General features: G+C 45.0%; 1 protein-coding gene across 6 annotated transcripts in view; it reads right to left on the reverse strand.

Moving 5' to 3' along the window:
- CUL2 (cullin 2) overlaps positions 1 to 4390 on the reverse strand; it is an 82541-nt gene extending 78151 nt beyond the window's left edge. Inside the window, exon 1 of one of the 6 annotated variants that reach the window (XM_036843709.1) lies at positions 4265 to 4390. The gene's annotated coding sequence lies outside the window, so the exon portion shown is untranslated. Of the gene's footprint in view, positions 1 to 3993; positions 4194 to 4264 lie in introns of those variants that run through there. The other 5 variants (XM_036843708.1, XM_036843704.1, XM_036843707.1 and 2 more) reach the window with 5 other exon arrangements.
- Between the last annotated feature and the right edge of the window lie 1610 nt (positions 4391 to 6000).

Below are 6000 nucleotides of genomic sequence, written 5' to 3' on the forward strand. Positions count from 1 at the left end.
GAGGTAGATCAGTTTACATAGGAAGTTATCTGGCTAAAGACAGCTAACTGAAAATCAAAATGCCAACCAATATAAAAAGTATTATAAATTCAGTAGAGAACACAATAAGTCTGGATTTTTTAATTCTTCAAAATAACAAAGCTTAAAGCAACTTACAGAATATTCCATCTCCCCTCCTCCAGGTCAATCAACAGGGTTTAACTGCACCCAAAAGTTGTTGCAGATGCTAATATCATGATCTTAACACTACTCATTGTCTCAAAATTTTTAAGAATCAAAGGAACTTCACTGTTCTAGTATCTCCAACAGGCCTTTCCAAATACACAGTAGTAACATAGTTTGAATCTATATACAGATCTTCTTCAACTTAAGATCAGGTTACATCCCACTAAACCCATCGGAAGTTAAAAATATCGTTAGGTTGAAATGCATTTAATATACCTAACCTACGAACATCATAGCTTAGCTTAGCCTACCTTAAACGTGCTCAGGACACTTACATGAGTCCACGGTTGGGCAAAATCATCTAACACAAAGCCTACTTTATAATAAAGTGTTGAATATCTCATGTAATTTTTTGACTACTGTACTGAAAGTGAAAAACAGAATGGTTGTATGGGCACAGAATGATTGTAAGTATATTGGTTGTTCACCCTCGTAATTGCTAGGCTGACTGGGATCTGAGGCTCACTGCCCAGCATCACGAGATTATCATACTCCATATTGCTAGCCCAAGAAAAGACCAAAATTCAAAATTCAAAGTATGGTTTCTACTGAATGCATATCACTTTTGTACCATGATAAAGTTGAAAAATTGTAAGTCAAACCATCGTAAATCAGGGAAGGTCTGTAATCTTTAAGATAATAACACAAGGATTATGCTAACATCTGCAATGCAATAGAAACATTACTGTTAAGATTCAAACCCAGGCAAAGAGCCAGATCACTCTGAACAGATAGCTTGATTATTAACTGGTTACTGAGAGAGAATTCAGTCATACATCTCAAGTATCAATAACTTATGTCTCATGATAACATTCCAAATTTCTGCTTGTTTTTCTAAGATTTAACATCAGCAAGACAAACTTCAAAATATTAACATTCAAGGGCTTGATCTTGTCATTAATTTACTTGAATTTAACTGACAGTACATATATGAAAACGCTGCTTTCAATCATAATCAAACTTTTTTTTAGCATATAAAGAAAACAGGCAGATAAGGTGAAACACACACACACACAAACAGCGCAAACTTCTATAAAAAGCCTTACAAAAATAACAGCTCTTTAAACAACTCCACATTTGCAGGTTCCAAACTCAAAGAGCGCCGGGACCAAATCATAAAATGTTGCAGTGCCCCATGATTGTCTCCTCTTCTTTCTACATTCTTTCTTTAGGTGGTCTCATACTGCTTCATAACTTTTAAATACTATTCACTACTCTTAAAAATACAAGGTGTCAAAGCAAGGAAAGTATGCTTCCACTTCTGCCGAGTGGGGAGAAGAATCTACACACATTTGCCTACATGTGCACAAAATATATCTTTGGAAAGATGAGTAAGAAACCACTAACATATTTGGCCTTGACAAAAACTGCAGGGACAAGAAATAAGGGAGATTTTCATTCTATATCCCATCAAACATTTCAAATTCTGAATCAGGTGAATGTAGTTTCTATGCAAACATAATTATAATAAACCAACAGATAAAGGCGGATGACTCCCCATCTCTTTCTCTCACGAGAATTTAAATTCGACGAAGGCAGAGATTTTTGTCTATTTTTTCACTACTATACATCCCCACTGCCTAGTCCACAGCTAGTACTTGAAAAATATTTGCTGAATGAACGAAGGACTCCCTAACCTCTCCACTAAATTCCAGACGTGTATATCCAATTGCCTGCTTCTCCCCTCCACATGAACATCTAACAGGTCCTATGTAACATGTCCCCTCCAACCCTATCCCCATATAACAACCTGCCTCCCTCACTTCTTCCCCATCTCAATACGTGGCATCACCATGCTCCAGGTAAAGCCCCAAACCCAGGAGTCACCCATGTCCCAACCAACCGCATTCCCATCCAACCATGCCAAATCACTACTTTTAACTATAAAATATATCTCAAAATCTTTTTTACTTGACACCAGTCACTACTCAAATCTGCCACAGCCTTCTCACTGGTATCCCTGCTATTCTCTTATCCAGTCTCCTTCACAGTCAGATTGTAAACCAGGACATATCCCTCCCAGCTTCACAAAAAGGGAATAGCTTTTCAATGTACTTTAAGAATAAAAGCCAAACAAACTCCTTTGGATAACAGACCTCACATGACCTGACCTCTGGCTACCACCTAACCTCTTCTCTCTCATGAGGGTCCCAGCCCACCTTCACTGAGTTTCTTTCAATTTGCCGAACCCAAGCTTGAAACCACCTCTAGGGATTTCCATTTACTGTTCCCTCAGACAGGAACACTCTTCCCTCAGACTTCCAAAGGCTAAATCCTTCCCACTTTTCAGATATCAGGTCAAAAGTCACCTCAGACAGGTCTTTCCTGACCACAGCATCTGAAGCAGTCTGTCCCGGTCACTACCACAACTCCCTATTTTACTTCCTTTACAGCACTTATGATTCTCTGAAATTGCTTTTATTTCTTAATTACTTTCTGACTTTCCCTTACCTCCCAGAATTGAAGCTCCGGGAAAGCAGAAATTTCACATGTCTTGTTTATGGTTGTATCCCTAATGCTTCCAGTAATGCTTGGCATACGAATCAGGTGCTTAATAAATACTGAACTGTTAGACAAGGCAAAACTGACTTTAAAGAAGGTCCACAGCATTTAATTTAGTGACAGACTGGTGAAGGTAAAAAACATGAATAAACTACCTTTCCACATAAAACACTGAAAAAATCACCAAAGGGTGGAGAGTGAAGTAAGAGTATTTCAGATGCATGTGAACATTCAAAGACACACATACTTCGTGCATGCACACTATAGAGATGTTCCCCCAACTTATAAACAGCATCGGGGGGGGGGGGAAGATTAACTCAAAACACTGTGTACGTCTGCTATTTCATCTCTGACTCTTTTGGAAGGGTCTTCCAAACACTATATTTGGGCAAAAGAGGCAAAATATAAACAATTTGTTCAACTGTCTGTCTTGGAAAGAACTGTGAGATTGTAAAAAGGAGGGAGCAGTCTTTTGAGTGTTTTTAAATGCCTATTACGTAGTCGGAAGTAAATGAGAACTAAGTGATTATTTCCCATACCTTACTATGAGTGTAGATTTGGGACAGGTCTAGCTCAAAGATGCTTACACTGTAAAGTCAAACAGTCTGTAGCGAATATTAATAGTTCTTATCTTATTATCAAAATTTTAACTTCCAAGGTACTGTCCTTCAACTGGTAATAGTAATCCCTGGGGAAAGGAGAGGATTTAACTGTAACAACAGCCAGCAACTCGCAAATGTTTTATGTACATGCACGTATTTGCGGGGTGATGGGGAATGGTGCAGACTCCCTGGTGTGTTAACTAAGTGCTCTTAGGAGAGTCTAAGGATCTAATTTCACCAAACCCTAAGTGGTGAGACAGGTCTAGCATGCACATAGGACACTACTCCCCAGAGCTATCAATCTTCGCTGTCTGCGGAAACAAAAGTGAAAACACTCGTAGTAAGGATATAAGAGACTGATGCCGCCCCCCCACCCCGGCCCCAGCAAACACACAGAGCTCAGTGCCCGCGTGAGGACGTAAATAAGCAGAGAACACGCACTCGCACCTTCCCTCCCTAGGAGGAAAATGAGGCCGAGGGAGGGGCGGCCAAGGCCGGCTTGGGAGGCCCGGGATGCAGTCCGGGGGCGGCCGGGCTCCGGGGCTGGCGCTCCTGGAGCCGGGGTCACCCACAGGACACCCGGTCCCCAGCCGCCCCTCCATCCCTCCCCTCCCCCTCCGTGCCCCCAACTCCTCTCCGCGCCCCAGCCCCGCCACCCACTAACCGGGAAGGGAAGTTTCCCGGTGCCCGCAGCCGGCTCCGGGCCTTCAGCGGGTTACCTGCTGCAGAGGCGGGACGCGGGGCAGGGGCCAGGGGTGGGAGACAGCCCGAGGGCGCGCAGGACGAAGCCCGGCGAGGAGGGTGGGCGGCGGCGGCTGTCAGCTCCGTCCCTGCTCACCGCGCTGCCATTACTGCGCGCAGGCGCCTCCCCGCCGGCCGCCGCCACCGCCGAGAAGGGGGGGGGGCCCGGGCCGGGGCCGCGGCCGGGCGCTCACCTGCCGCCGCGGGAACACTGCAGAGCTCCCGGATGGGACGGCGCGGTGGGAAGCGGAGAGGGGAGAAGGGCGGGCGGGCTATGCGAGCTGTGAAACAACTGTCCTCCGCTGCCTGGCTTTCCCGACACGCCCTCGGGGCTCCTCTTCCGCGGCCTCCGACCCCCCCTGTGCCGGCGATGGTAGAGTCCGCATACGGCGAGTGCCGAGGGCCGCTCTTGTGCGATCGCGGAAGGCCGCGGGACCCGTGCTCCGAGCGGCTGCGAGCGGCGCCCGCTGCCCACGAGCCCTCGCTGTTCGCTGAGCTGGGGACCGGGGACCCCCAAGTTAGGGACTGCTGATAACAGTGTGTCAGAAAAGTGGTCTCAGCACAAGGATTTATCCCTTGAGTTCTTTCAGAACTATGTGAACATTCTGATACACCACCATCTCCTTGCCACCTACTTCTATGGGCTTTTCAAAAGATCAATATGTATTAGCAAAATTAGTTTCCTCGGACATATTCTTTTTGTAGTAAGTTTTTATCTGTAGCCATTCTGAGACATAAATGTGTATTTTCAGTAGAGGCCCGTCTCTTCACAGCCGTGACCCCAACTCCCCGCCTCCCCGCACCTGTCAGTCCAAGGGTTTCCTCGCATACAATTTCTAAGGGTGATGTTGACAAAAGTGCAGACGCACCCATCACCTCCTAGTACACACAACACCGCAGGGAACAAAAGCCTGGCTTTATTCCTTATCAGCCTTTCGTATCTACAAGATCTCAGAAGTCAGAGTCTAGTCTTCTTTGTGCGTTCTGAGCAAGCCTTTCCCTTCCAACACTCTTTTCTTCAAACTATTTGGACCAGTCCTTTAAGGCCCACTTAAAATTCTGTCTCCCGACCTGATAAGTCCCACCGGTCTTTCTCCTCTTCTAATCTGCCTCTCGCTGCACTTGAAGTCCGCAGCCCTTCTTTTAAGAAAGTTATTATTATATGCTAAATTCAATTCCATTATATGACCTGTTTTCTCACATGTTCTCCTTCTAATTCAGCAATTCTAAGTGTGATCCCCAGACCTCTGGAAATCTCCAAGAGCTTTTTAGGGGTCCCAATGTTAAAAACAATCTTCGTTGTAAATGACATGTTCTTTGTCTTTTTTTCTGGGTTCACATAACACAGCTGACATCGCCTCAGCAGGGGTCAAGAGGGTGGCACAGGGAATTCCCTGGCGGTCCCATGGTTAGGACTCGGCGCTTTCACTACCGTGGGCCTGCGTTCGATTCCCGGTGGGGGAAGTAAGATTCCCCCCAAGCCCGGCGGCGGGACGAGAAAAAAAAAAAAGAGGGTAGTACAAAACTATCCCTCTGGTCGTTGCATTGCTCCCACACTCTCCCAGTCTGTTTTTGTTTTTTTAATTTAGGAATATCCTGGATGAAGTAGTAAAAAATATGAGTTTTTTAAAGTTCAATCCTGAGTACACGTCTTTCTAACATTGTGAGGGAAAAAACGTGAAGCACACATGCACTCTTACTGTATACCAAAGTAGCAATGGTCGTCTTGAAGAAAAACACTTGAGCGGCTGACTTGGGAGCTGAACTAGCTGTTTTTCATGGAGTGCCATTTTTCCTTGAAAGAACAGTTGACAGAAAAACTAATGTTACTCTGACTTGGGCATTGACACATTTCTCCAAAATGAATAAAGTGAGCCTAACACTTCAAGCAAAACAACTGACAGTATTTGTTGCCAATGATAAAATGTAG

Source organism: Balaenoptera musculus, chromosome 2 (assembly GCF_009873245.2).
Source record: "Balaenoptera musculus isolate JJ_BM4_2016_0621 chromosome 2, mBalMus1.pri.v3, whole genome shotgun sequence".
Classification (NCBI taxonomy): domain Eukaryota; kingdom Metazoa; phylum Chordata; class Mammalia; order Artiodactyla; family Balaenopteridae; genus Balaenoptera; species Balaenoptera musculus.